General features: G+C 39.3%; 1 protein-coding gene across 1 annotated transcript in view; it reads left to right on the forward strand.

The window, feature by feature from the left end:
• Positions 1–11,870: 11,870 nt before the first annotated feature.
• LOC753367 (mitochondrial glutamate carrier 2) overlaps positions 11,871–14,892 on the forward strand; it is a 30,151-nt gene continuing 27,129 nt past the window's right edge. Inside the window, exon 1 of the mRNA XM_030988412.1 lies at positions 11,871–11,987. The gene's annotated coding sequence lies outside the window, so the exon portion shown is untranslated. The remainder of the gene's footprint in view (positions 11,988–14,892) is intronic.

Raw genomic sequence — 14,892 nt, forward strand, 5'->3', positions numbered from 1 at the left:
AATCCGTGCGGAAGAGGTCTCGCACCAATAGTCCGCCTGCCGCACCGAATGTCCGTACTCTAGTCCACACATATACATAGTCAATATAGTGGAGGCTGTTAGGGCTAAATAGGGGTTGTTTGGTGCAGATTCTTCTAAAAGCACCAAATTTGACCCAGAGGTAGATTATACCATACTTTTACGATTTCTTCCGGCCGCCAAGAGGGCACCCTCTAGGTATGCCATATTGGACAAATCCAAAATGGCCGCCATCTGAGTTAAAGGTCAAGCGTAGTTCCAAAAGGAAAAGCGGTTGTATGATAATAGTTTATATATTTATGGGGTTTTTGGGGTCAGAGAATCTGATTTTGATGTTCTTTCATCGATTTGAGGTCTCCTAGGGTCTGCCATACTGGTCATATTGGTCAAATCCAAAATGGCCGCCATCTGATAGTTACACATCAAGTGTAGTTACGAAAGGAAATGGGCTAGTATGATAAAAGTTTATATATCTATGGGGTTTTGGGGGTCAGAGAATCTGATTATGATATTCTTTCATCATTTGAGATCTCCTTGGGGCTGCCATACTGGTCATATTGGTTAAATCCAAAATGGCCGCCATCTGATAGTTACAGGTCAAGTGTAGTTACGAAAGAAAATGGGCTAGTATGATAAAAGTTGATGAATTCATGGGGTTTCCGGGGTCGGATAATCTGATTATGATGTTCTTTTAATCAATTTTATTTCACCATCCTGTCCTAAGGCTACAATGAAGTCCATTTCCTGGTTGAAGAAGATGAGGGAAGATGCGCCAAATTCACACTTGAGTGGGTTTAAATCTTGGCCTGTGCCCAGTGGCGTACCTGGGGTACTCCGTCAGGGGGGGGGGCAAGCGACCGAAACAAACAAAAAAGGCGATGCTAATTTTCACTTCTGGCGAGCGAGCGAGCGAGCAAAAAAAAATCTTGAAGTAACGTTTGGTATATAAACTGGTATTGTTGCAAGTTGGGGGTGGGAACATTCACTTGTTAGCGACGTTAATTTCATTTTTTTGCAAACTAGTGTAGCGAGCAAGAAAAAAATCACTTCTTTTTTAATAATTGCCACTTAAACTTGGTTCAATTGTCCCATGCAGGGCGCGGGAACAATATTGTGTTTAGGGTGATTTCATACCCATTTTAGCTAGCGAGCGAAAATACATCTTTCTCTCATTGAATTGCTATATAAAATTTGTTTCATTGTTGCAGGTAGGGGGCGGGCACAATCGTGTTTAAGGCAATGTCAATCCCATTTTGGCGGGCAGGCAACCCCCTACATTTCTCTTTTTAATGATATTGTAGCAGGTTAGTGGTGGGTACATAATTCCACGAGCTAGCGAGCGTAGCGAGCGAAAAAAAAAAATCACTTTTCTTTATAGGGAAAATATGGTACATAAAACTTGGGTTCATTGTTCAATGTCAGGGACGTGATTATTAAAAGCGGTGTTAATTCTATTTTGGCGAGCGAGCAAAAAAAAATCACTTCTTTTTATAGGGAAAATATGGTATATAAACTTGGTTTAATTGTTCCATGTCAGGGACGTGATTATTAAAAGCGGTGTTATTTCTATTTTGGCGAGCGAGCGTAGCGAGCGAGCAAAATTTTTGTAAGGATAATTGGTTCATAAATTTCAGATTTTTTTGTTGCAGGGCAGGGCTTACACAATCATGTCTAAGGTGATGTTAATTCCGTTTTGGCGAGCACGAGCACACCAAAACTTCTTTGAATAACGTTTCGTACATAATTATTAACTGGTTGTTGCAGGTTGGGGCGGGCACGTTAGCGGTGTCAATTCCATTTTGGCGAGCGAGCATAGCGAGCAAGCAAAAAAAATAAATTCTCTTTTAATAGAAATTAATAAATAAACTTGTTTTTATTGGTGCAGGTCAGGATGGACGCAATCGCGTTTAACGCGATTCAATTCCTTTTTGGCGAGAGGGCGAAAAAACTCTTCCATTTTTAATGATATTGTTGCAGGTCAAGGGTGGGCACAATTGTTTCCAAAGCAATGTCTATTCATTTTATTCGCGAGCGAGCGTAGCGAGCGAGAAAAATGAATTAGTCTCTTTTAGTAACATTTGGTACATATATTGTGTGTTATTGTTGCCATGGTTGCAGGTCGGGGCCCGTCGGGGCAGGCACAATAATATTCTAGGCAATACTAATCCTTTTCTTTTTTCAGGGGGACGAGGAAGTGAAAACATTTAATACTAAATAGGCTAGCAAGCAGTTCGCGCCAGCGAAGAGTTTCATATTAGTTATATCACTTATATTTTCCTATTTTCATTTGTTTTAATTTTTCAGGGCCGTATGCGGAATATTTTTCTGATGGGGGAAGGTAGAAAGATGCGTTAAAAGTTTTCGAAGAATCTCAAAAGCAAAAGGAGTGAAGGGAGTTCGAGCGACCGAACTGGTCATGAGGGTAATTTTGCATTTTCAAAAGTAGAATTGAAGGATTTGGTATAGGCCTACACTACATTTTCAGGAAAAAAACTGTACGATTTTTCCTTTTCTTTTCCCTTTTTCTTCCTTTTCTCTTCTTCTTCCTTTTTTCTTTCCTTTTTTTCCTTTTTTCTCTTTCTTTCCTTTTTTCTTTCCTTTTCCTTTTTTTTCTTCCTTCCTTTCCCTTTCTTTTCTTTTCTTTCCCCTTTTTCTTTTTTCCCCCTGGAGCCCGTCAGGGGGGGCACTCTGCCCCCCCTGCCCCCCCCCCCCCCATAGGTACGCCAGTGCCTTTGCCCATATGTTTCATCAATATTCAAACTTTCCTCTGTGAAATGCATAATAAATTCGTTTTCGAGGATTGGCAAGGAAAATAGATAAACAATAGAAACAGACCATGAATAAAGAAATAAACAGCTGGTTCGATTTGTTTTGATGCATTGTATTGAAAGACCCGGACAGCTTTATCTTTATTATCCATATAAATAACGTCTATAATCACTGTCAGACGGGAGATAATACCAATACGAAATGCATTAGGCAACGTCTAGACGTAAAGGTCGAATCTCAACTTTAGTTTTCTCATTCTTCTTTACATTTCGAAGCGTTACATGGGATCTTAATCATTTTTTTCTACATACATCAATGCCCCCCATTTAAGCATACTTTGAATCTGGTCACGCTTCGAAAAGTTCGTGGCCTAGCATTTTGCTTCTGTTGATGATCAAATAGAGAAAGCACCCTTTATAGAACAGGGAGAGTGTGAACAAAGCACGAAATAGGAGCAGTGCAATTTAAATATCAAGGGATGGATTAGAGTTTATTTCTAAAATGAAATGAAAGGGCTATTATATTTTCAAGATTCCTTTCACTTCACTGAAGAAATAATCTCTCTTTATATCTTAGAGACACTTGCTCTTTAAAGTCAAATTAACTCGAGAGTATCCTGGGGCTCCGCCCCGGAACCCCCGGTGGGGGCTCTCCCAGGCCCATAAAGCTGTGCCATATTTTACGGATCCATTAGAAAGCATAGTTCTCCTATGCAAACTTCCTCTGTGAAATGCATAATAAATTCGTTTTCGATGGTTGGCAATTAAAATAGATAAACAGTAGAAACAAATCATGAATAAAGAAATAAACAGCTTGTTCGATTTGTTTTGAAGCATTATCTTTAAAAACCCAGACAGCTTTATCTTTATTATCCTTAAAAAATAACGTCTATAATCACTCTGAGATGGAATAAAATACCAATACGAATTGCATTATGCAACGTCTAGACATAAAGGTCGAGTCCCTGGGGACTTGGATCACGATAATACTTTACCGATGACCAGATTTCGAGTAAAGTTTACTATAAAGAACCAATTCCGACATTCAGAAATGATTTTCGGTGACTGATGTGATCATTCACAAAGGAAAGGCCAGCACACACAAAAAAATACAGTTCCTCTCTCAGCTCTCTTTATGTTCATGTGACCTTTGTAAAAGTTCGTTCCCGATTTTGGCGCATGCGGAATGTGCAATTACGAACTCGCTTATGAATGAAAGAACATCATAATCAGATTATTCAGATGTTGCCTCACCCCCCCCCACAAAACAAGAGAGAAGGAAGGAAAGGGTAAGAAACAAAAGAAGAAAAGAAAAGAAGGGATATCAGTTGCAATTTTTCTGCAAACAAGATGTGGATCGCGGAGAAAGGCCTTTGTCTCTGCCCCCTCCCCGACCACCCCACCACCTCCCCGCCAAAAAAAGAGAGAAAGAAGGGAAAGGGAAAGAGGAGAGCTAAAATGGAACACAAAAGAGGAAGAAGAAAAGAAAAGGGTAAAAAGAAGCAGAGATCAGTTGCGATTAATCCCACCAAAATCGTGTGGATCGGGGGGAGGGGGCGAAAGGCCCCTGCCTCCCTCAGCAAACTTAAATGTGTGAGAGAGAGAGAGAGAGAGAGAGAGAGAGAGAAGTAAGGGAAGGGAAAGGGGGGAAAAAGAGGAAGAAGAAAGGTAGGGGAGATCAGTTGCAATTTGTCCAGATTTGTACCCCTCCCCCTCCCCTTAGCAAAGAGAGAGAGAGAGAAGGAAGGAAAAGAAGGGAAAGGGAAAGAAGAGAAAAGGAAGAAGAAGAGAAAAAGGCGAAAAGAAGGAGATTGGGGGCCCGGAAGGGCCTCGCCGCCCATGCTGTTGCCCCCCCCCCCCCCCCGCGCGCAAAACAAGAGAGAAGGAAGGAAAGGGAAAGAAACAAAAGAGGAAAAGAAAAGAAGGAATATCAGTTGCAATTTTTCTGCAAACAAGATGTGGATCGCGGAGAAAGGCCTTTGTCTCTGCCCCCTCCCCGACCACCCCACCACCTCCCCGCCAAAAAAAGAGAGAAAGAAGGGAAAGGGAAAGAGGAGAGCTAAAATGGAACACAAAAGAGGAAGAAGAAAAGAAAAGGGTAAAAAGAAGCAGAGATCAGTTGCGATTAATCTCATCAAAGTCGCGTGGATAGGGGGGAGGGGGCAAAGGGCCCCTGCCACCCTCAGCAAACTTAAATGAGAGAGAGAGAGAGAGAGAGAAGTAAGGGAAGTGAAAGGGAAAGAGGAGAGAAAGGGACAGAAAACAAAGAGGAAGAAAAGAAAAGGAATTAGGGAAGATCAGTTGCGATTTTTCATTGGTTCTTCTATCATCATTTTACAATTATCATTGTACAAATGTATTTATATATTCATTTATTTATTCCTGTTTGATAACAAAAATATGAATATAAACTCATAAACTCATAACAGCAAAAAAATTAAATGTAGGAGGAAACTATCTTTCTGGGAGCAAGAAGCGCAAAAATGATCATGCATTTGCATGTACATGTAAGTGTATCATTAATATAATTCATATTGTTTAATTACATCTTGTGAAATTGTATGCATTCAAGCTTTGGGGATTATTTGTTGGTGTATTTGTATGAAAGAAAGCGTTTGGAGCTTATAATGCACATGTTGCAATTTCAGGTGCAACTTAGTGTTCAAATATGGAACACGCACGGCCAGGCACTAGTGTAGGAAATCTTCAAATGTTAATCAGTACTTGTCTGTTGCCTTACGAAAAAGTTTATATTTAGTCAGGCCTGAATTGAGTCGCAAAACAATTATTATGTTAAAAGGAAAAAAACATATTTGATGACATTCGAAATTCCCCAATAACCAATCTTCAAAACTTACTCAACTATAAATAGCTGGCCCGGATACTTGAGCCTCTCACAAAACGCAAGTATAGGCCTGATGTGTCGTCAGTGGCGTCGCTAGTCCTTTTTCATTGTGGGGGGGGGGGGGGGGGGGTATAGAGGCCAACGATTCCCGACAAAACAAGCCACCAATTAATTACCGACAAAATTAAATGTTCCAATATCTACAAATTTAACCCTATAAATCCGGGGCCAAAGGCTTATTGTTATGCGCAAATGATCATTTTCGTCGACGACATAAATATACAAATTATTTCGTCAACTTAGTAAGCATCATAGCTATATATTTTAATGCAGGCGCGTAGCTAGGATCTTATTTTAGGGAGGGGCGGTATTGAGCAAGCGAATCACTTAAAGCGCTCCCTAGGTGGGGGAGGGGACGTTTCATTAAATTATTAGAAAAAGAAGACGATTCATTGAACCGACTCTAAATCATTGTCTGAATTTTCAAAAATGTTTCTTTGTCCGATAAAAAGTCACAGTTCTAAGGGTAAAAAATTGCTGGCCGACCGACAAAAAAAATTTAGCGACGCATTTAGCGACGCCCCTGAATGTAGAGTGGCCTGAGCGGGTAGGCACAGGGCGTGGTTTTAAACTTACCGAGACACTTCGATGAAGACACCCTTATTTAATGATTGCGTGTGTTGAACTGCCATGGGCTTTACAACTTTAAACCTCCAGGATTTATTTTGCATATTTTGCATATATTATAGGGATTTACATGATCAAAGGAAAATAATGAAAATTTAAATATCATAGGTAGCAAATAAAGGATGACTAACAGAGGAATGAAAACAAACAGATAGGAGAGGATGATCAAGCATAATGATGTGCACCAATCTATAAATGTGAATTACTAAGTAGCCTGTTCACACTACAGCTCTACAATAACAAAGCATTTGTAGCCTTACTTTTAAGCAGTTGAAGAAATTAATAAAAGTAGGTCTACCGTGAAGAAATCGTTGAATTATAAGATATTCAGTTTATTTTATTAAGTATGACAAAACACACATTTAACACCTTTGGAAAAAATAATACCCCAGGAACGTGAAAAACAAAACTTTTATTGTCACACATGCCTATAATCGAACATATTTAAAAACTGAAATGTGGCACCACCCAAAAATATAATTCTGAGATCCTTCTTTGTCTTTAATTTGCACCTGAAAATAAATTCTTTGTTCCTCGTCTATGTCATCGCGGCGAAAAATTTCAGACTTTTCTTCTTTTCATGCATCCTCAGACAAATGTGCCAAAGAAGTTTTGTCTTCTTGTGTTCCTGGAAACAAAGTTTGGGCAATAGTTTTCAAGTTCAGTTTATCTTTACGAGATGTGTAATATTAAGCTTTGGTTGAGCTTTCTTTGGGTCATTGTACTTATCAGAGAAGTTTTGATCCGTTTCAAGACAGAGAATGTTCTCTCGCTATTTGCCGTTGTAACCGGGATTGTAAGGTAAATGAGAAAAAGGATGTGCACCTCTGAGAATGAACAGTCTATAAGACTTATAGACTTATAGACTGTTATGGACTGTTGTTGAAAATCTCACAGATTGTTTTAATGTATATTTGATAGGTTTACTCTCATCCATCGTCACACACGTCTTGGAGGCTTGTTAGCTGCCGAGTTAATGCTACAAAGTCAATATCTCCGGCATACACTTCCCTCAACTCATCAGCACGAACAAAATATTGGGGAAGGGGCTCATGATAACCGAGCCCGGCCGAAATATATATATATATTTTTTTTTGGGGGGGGGGGGGTGGCTCAATGATATCCGGACCCCTCAAAAATATCGGGGGGCTCCGTGATGTTATCTGAGCCCCACACAAATATCGGGGGACTCCGTGATGTTATCCGAGCCCCACCAAAAACACTTGAGGGGGGGGGGGCTTATGATATCTGAGCCCCACCAACATATGGGGGGGGGGGCTCCATGATATCAGAGTCCCTCCAAAATATTTGGGGGTTTAAATGATATCCGAGATCCACCAAATATATTTTTGGGTCAATGATATGCGAGATCCGATGTCTGAGCCCCCCCTCCCTCCTCCCTAAGTAAATATTTATAAAATGTTTATATTTGAATGGTACGTCTGTAGATTATAGGTATACATGAGTTTCATGCCTAGAATATAATCATTGGGGAGGAGGGCGGCTCAATGATATCTGAGCCCCACTTAAAATATTGGGGGCTCAATGGTATCTTATCCCCTAAGGACTCAATGATATCTAAGCCCCACCAAAAGATTGAGGGGCTCAATTAATGATATCTATAAGCCCCGCCAAAAATATTGGGGGGGGGGGGGGAGGGGCTCAATGATCTCTGAGCCCCCCCAATATATATATATTTTTTTTTTGGGGGGGGGGAGGGGGGGGGGGCTGTGTCCCCCAATCTCCCTCCCCCCGGTTCCTAAGCATAATTACAGTTCAATGAAGTCTACTTTTTTAAACTTAAAGGGATTGGGTAACTTTGCCTTAGGTTCTGAAACAAAAAATCCTAGAATGATAGTTAGGGCTAGTTCTGATCGGAAAACGACCAAAATATCGGAGTACGGCTAGCTGCCCCAGGGCCTTGTCCTATATACGGATCAGAGAAAAAATACTTTAAACATTTCGGGGGTTACTTTTATGACTTTCGGGGGCTCTTTTTGGCATTTCGGGGGCTAATTCACCCGAGCCCCCGTGTATTTTCCCTCCTGATACGGATAAGTGAGTGCCCTGATGGGTCTTCTTCTAACTCGTGTTTTTAGCCCTTCTTTCTTTACTTTTTCCTTTCCTTTCTTATTTTTTCAAAGAGGGTGGGGGGGAGGGCGGGTCCATAGCCCCCCGTATATCCGCGCCTGAGTGACACCCACACAAACTAACCTTATTTACATTACAAAAAAATGAAGAAAGAGCCCCTCGACACCATAGGTGTAAGTATTCAGCCAGTTCCTACCCCCCCCCCCACCAATATAAACTTTTTTTTTTTTTTCTTTTTCTAATTTGATACCAGTGATATACAGATCTTGCTGAAATGGCCTAATTTTCCGGGATTTTTCCTCGCTTTTTAGTAAATTATACTTTTTATGCGTTTGTTGGAGAATGACATATATCACAATTTACAGTCATGCAAGAAATGTGCTTATTTGCTATTTAGAGGCCGACATGTCAGGTCCCGCGGAACGGCGGGCTTGGGGGCTCAAGCCCCCCTCCCACCCCCACGCTTTTGAAAAAGCATATTAAAGAGAATTAAATAGAAAGAAATAGAAAAGAAAGTATGCTCATGTAACCGTAATTAAATGCCCATACCCCTGAGCTAAATCCGGGGGCTCTGCCCCCCTGGACCCCATCTTGGGCCCTAAGGCTGGCCCCTGGATGCTAATCTGACCTTAACTGTAATGCCTAAAACCCATGCGCTTCCGGGGGCTCCGCCCCTTGGAGCATACGCCAATTAGTGACCTGCCAGTGTCATGATATGCTCATCTGACCGTAAGTACGAAGCCACGTACAATCGATTACAACAGTAATTGTGGGGCCGATATCACGAGTATGCCTTCATAGAATAAAGGGTTTAAAGAAAATATTCACTTCTACTTTCAAAAATTGTAGAGAGTTATTATTATGTAATTTCTAGAAAAAAATGCCAACACATGATTTGCCGAGTTTCTTCCTTTTATCAAATATACACGTAAAACAATGGGGGACAGACTGCGCGGATAGCAATCCGCACGGATCGTCCCTCGGACGATCCGTGCGAGTCACGGACGATCCGTGCGAGCAGAAAACCCGCATAATTATGTCCGACGGACAAACGAAACTGGTAGGACAAACGGCGCGGTCACACCGGCCGGGGCGCGGCCCAATGCATTTTGTGTATATAGTGGGATTCTTATTATTCTGAAGTTTATGAAGTGCTTGTTCGCGCACGTCGCGCAACAATTCTTAATGATAGTGACATACTGTATACGTGTAGGCTATACAGTTATACATACATAACAAAATAACTCATTTCTCATGCATTTTGCTGAAATTGAAACAATCACACTTTTTTCTTCTTCTTCTTCCTTTTTTTTCTCTTTTTTTGGTGGTAATATCAGGGGGATGATTGTACAGGCCATCCCACCCCCTACTTCAAGCCAGGGGGGATGCAGCCCCCCCCCCCCACCCCCGGGATTTACGCACCTGAAGATGATTGATATTTGCACTCATGCTAAATCCCTGAAAATATCATGGATTAGAAGATTGTAACTGATTCTCAGATAGAAAGTTTCCCTTTTCATATGTTCAATTCATTCTTGCCCAAAACTTATATATGGGCTCACATTTTTTTTTAGAAAATTAGCAGACTTGACTCCGAAATCCATATTGGAAAGAGGTCCTTTTCGCTTGGTCAGACTAGGTCAAACTTCTTATTGACGACATTGCAAGTCAACCTCTCTGGAATAACCCCCACATTAAAATAAATGACAAAGTGGTATTTTTGGGGGGAGGGCGGGGGGGGGGGGGGGGGGCTTGGAATTTACGAGGAATACGTTTTGTGAATGACATCTTAAAAATAGATGATTCTTTTTACAAACAAATTTTCTCCAGTACTATGGTCTTTGAAATGCAATTCAGTCAGGTTTTAAAATGACTACACATGTAGCTCCTTATAGTAAGGCCTTATAGAACCTATCATTCCCGAAGCCGTGCACCTTGTGGTGAATACAAATGTTGGTTGTTTACATATTTATCAGTCTTTGCTAAAAAACAAAGTAAAAGAATGTAAAGCCCTAGTACAAAGTGGAAAAGTTTTTTAGATTTTCAAGATGTACTTTGGGGGTATTTCAGTCAACAATAGATATCAACATGAGGTGGTTTCAAATCAAGATTTTAAATAGAATATTATATATGAAGGACAGTTTGTTAAGATTTGGTGTAGTGGCTGACAAGAAGTGTACTTTTTGTAGTAACAATGATGAAACTATCATACATGTTTTTTGCTTTTGTAACTATTCTAGTGAAGTATGGTCGAAGTTAGAGTTCTTGATATTTCGTAATACGGGGGAAAGGATCAAACTTACAAATCAAAATAAATTGTTTGGATTTTGCGGTAGCAATAATAATGCACTCAACTGTGTTCTGATGGTTGTAAGACAAGAAATATTTTCAGCTAAATTACGAAATCATTTACCATCATTTGATATAATTTTATCAGCTGTAAAACGTTATTATGAAATGGAAAAATATATATACCAAACAAATAGAGAGAATAAATTGAAAAAAGAATGGTTTCACTTTAGAAAATGTTTTGAGAATGTTGGAAATGTGCTAACATAAACATGATCATGTATTTTATGTTTGGTTTTTTGTTGTTGATATATTTAAAGTACTAATTTTGTCATAAATGTTTGTTTTTATCTGCCACAAAAGTTTTCGGCCGTGATGATTATTATCTGTGTCAAGCCATTATGTATGGAAATTATTTATTTAATTATTTGTATATGATATATGGATGTTCTGTATATGATGAAATTTGTTTTGAAAATAAAGAACCCTGTGGAAGGGGAAAAAATATTTAAAAAAAAAAAATCTTTATTGTTCTTCTGTCCTCTGTTGTTGTAAATGTATGTGTTTTTTTTTTTATATAAAATAAGTTTGCATCTTGTTTATGCTTAGAATTTATTTGGGGATCATTCTCATCAAGCCAAGTTTGGCTTTCATGATTCACTTCCTTTTATCTTATGTTGATAATGAACGAACATGTATATACTTTTGATGTTTTTTAAAAGAGAGTGAAATAAATAAATGAAATAAATGAAATAAATAAAATAATAATAATTGGACTATTATGATGAAGATGATGATGATGATCAACATTACAGTGGGTTCTTTGATAGCGCTCATTTTCTGGCACATTTGCCACTTTGGCTGCCATTTTTTAGAATGCTGGGGTAGAAAGAGAAAAAAGAGAAAGTTTGCTCTCTCTATGCTTGACAAGTCGTAATTATTTCCCCCTCAAACGTCGTTCTTAGTACATGCTGCGAACATGTGTGAAACGCGTGTGATCCTTTTCCATATTTGGTACAATACTTATTTTAATGGCATCCTTCATTGGTCGAGCGTGCGGTTGACCCCCAAATGAATAATTCATCTTTATCCCGATTGGCCAGTACCGGTACCTAATTATCATAAGAAAATAAATTTCAGAATGAATCGCTCGAGCGCGCGCGCGATCGGCCCGAAGCCTAGCCGAGCGATACGCATGCGCTTGCATGTCTAAAATATAGTTTAGTAACTGGGATTTCAGTCTGGATCAGTGTATTTTTCACTTTATTTATGTAATTTCGGTAAACTAGGTAAGTTAATTGATTTGATTTTTCTCAGGAGTGAATATAAGCGTTTGGTCTTCACCTTTTATACATTTTTTAAACCCATGTTTTAAAGATTTTGAAGATTTTTTGCAGAATTTGTATCATGCATGCGATGAAAAAAACCAACGTCATGTTGGCGGCACCGGCTATACCGGTAGTATGATCAGCCGGCTGGCTTGCCCGATGGCGTGTATTCACGAACCGGTAAACTTCTGACCTTGCTGTGCGTGTTTCCTATTCCTAACGGTTCATGTTATCAAACAATCAAACATGATGTTAAATATTGATATAGACCTAGGGGTCTAGATCTATTATAACGTTAGCTTTTGGCAATGACAGGATGCAAAAAGATTTATGACGGTAAATCGTATGAAATAAATAATCGTTAATTGTGATTGCATCATTGTCATTGATTCGCGTTAGTCGTGAGGTCAGAGAGAGCTAAAGAAGCCACACACTCGTGAGCCGTGTGTTGAGAATGAGTGAGTGGGGTGACGGTGGTGGTAGCCGGTGCAGGAGCTGAGCCGTGGAGGTGCGGTGTGAGATGAGAGGTGCAGGGTCATGGGGCCGGGTGCTTGGCTTCTTAAAATTCAAGATTTTTGGCTGGTTCCTCTTCTTCAAGATAATCTGCCTCTTTCAATACTGAAGATTTGTGCAGATGCCGTATATTCGGCCTGATTGGGGTGTGCAGCGCAGGTGGACCATTACACCGGGCTTTCCCCCTAGTGCCCTACTCTTTAATATACGAATAGTGCAATGGGTTCTTAACGTGCAAGGGTGGTGACTCTCCTGTACACAGGGCCTCAATTTAACGTCCTATCCGAGGGACGGAGTGTTTTCCACTTGACATAACCTGCGTCTATGAACAAGGGAAGGGCCACGTTAACACACAACGATCTAAAGACTGATAAATGTAACATTAAGTTTTGAAAACTGGATAGTCTGTCAGACTCAGAGCCAATTTAAGAAGTATTTTGATCAGTTTAGGTCTGGAGTCTGGACAGAATCTTAGTCTTAGTCTTACAACAAGTTACAGAAATAGATCTAGAGGTCTAGATCTATTTACATTAAAAATAGTCTACTATAAATAGTAATACTCAGTATAGTATAACTAAAGACTAAAATAGTAATAGAGAACAACTAGGCGTTGTAGCGTGTGCCTGTAATCCAGCTAACAATGGAAGTTACAAACTGATTCAGCTGAGGACGCAGGTTCGAAACTGAGTCGCGTCTTTCGGATGGTGACGTTTAGAGGTCAGTTCCTAGAGACCTAGACGTAAATAATCATATCTGATTGATACACTTCTGTAAAAACCCAATACACACACACACAATTCTTTAAAAAAATGGACATTTAATACTAATAATAATAATATTACATCTATAAAGCGCCTTTTCAATAGATACATGTACAATGCGCACAAACAAGAAATACTTACAAATAAACAGAGAATGAGAATATTATTATCATACAATTACAAATCTTGTACATTATTTACAAACAGACTCAAGCAGATGAATATTACTATGATCTTGAGGCAGCAGATGGCAAGAAATTTTATAAAAAATCAAAAGTCCACAGGAGTGGACAAAAGCTTCAGTGAATTTTAAGGTTGTTAGAAGCTTACACAGTTACACTACATAAAACTCGCACTCCTAAGGACAACTTATTCAACAAAAGGTTGTCTTGGGAACAACATGTACACATATCTTTACGAATGGGGTCCAGGGGGAGAGCATTAGTACAGACGGCCTTTAATCCTTTATGAATTTTATGCAAACCACACCAATGAATATCCTAATCTCTAAAATATACTTATAGTCTTTAATAATAATACAGCTTTAATGTAAATATTAATGTAAATATGGTCATAACACATTCCGGGGTCTGATTTTTTAAAGATTTTTAGTATGTTGTTCCTGATGTAAAACACTACAGAAACCAATTGAATAAGCTTTTTTTTGTGGGGGGGGGGGGGTGGGAGGAGGCAAACCCTATATTGACCTGACTTTCTAGCATGTTTTCTACAGAAAAAGCAGTCACTGTTTGGTGTTGAGCTTGAAGCTGAATTGCAATGCCATGAGTCCCCGTTTTGTAATACTGCCACCTGTGTCCATAACAGTACATTTTTAACAGAAAGAAGGGTAGCTTGATAGTTTACTGTTCTGGGACCCTTTTCACAAAGCCTTTTTTCAATGACAAATTACAAAAATCAGGACAAATCTGCTGATAACCAATCAGAAGCAAGGATTTCACTTGCTTAAACAAATAACGCCATTTGTCACTGTGTCAAGTTTTGTGAAAAGGGGCCCTGACACTTAATTGATGAAATATACACTGTATCTGTTGAAATATGAAAATGATTCAAGTTCACATTTATTTTCTTTGTTTATTTTGTAGTGGAATATGGACTTCTGATAAACTTATGTGAATACAGTTAAGAATTGACTCTGTTTGGTCTAATTATATAACAAATATTTTGCTCAGTCTTCAACAGAAAATGTCTTGTCGTGAAGAAGAAAACAAATCTTTATAATAAATAAATGTATATTCTTTTTAAAGGGAAAGTCCACCCCCAAAATAAGTTTGTTTCGATAGAGGCAGAATAATAAGAAAATCAGGTGAGTGAAAGTTTGAAACTTTCACTGACTTGTTTCTCTCATTTTTCTACTCCTATTAAAACTAACTTAATTTCAGGGTGGACTTCCCCTTTAAGGAATTCAAGGTTGAGATTAGGAAAATGTTAACTTTTGTGTGAACTTAGGCTGCGTTCATGCTTAAATTTTGAAGGCAGAATGAGCGATCTGAAACGCTCATCGTAAATGCTCATCGTGATCGCAGTTCCACGATGCACTGTTCATGCTTACTTCTCTGGCTCCCCCAGGCAAT

This window comes from Strongylocentrotus purpuratus, unplaced genomic scaffold (genome assembly GCF_000002235.5).
Source record: "Strongylocentrotus purpuratus isolate Spur 01 unplaced genomic scaffold, Spur_5.0 spur5_scaffold_17, whole genome shotgun sequence".
Taxonomy (NCBI): domain Eukaryota; kingdom Metazoa; phylum Echinodermata; class Echinoidea; order Camarodonta; family Strongylocentrotidae; genus Strongylocentrotus; species Strongylocentrotus purpuratus.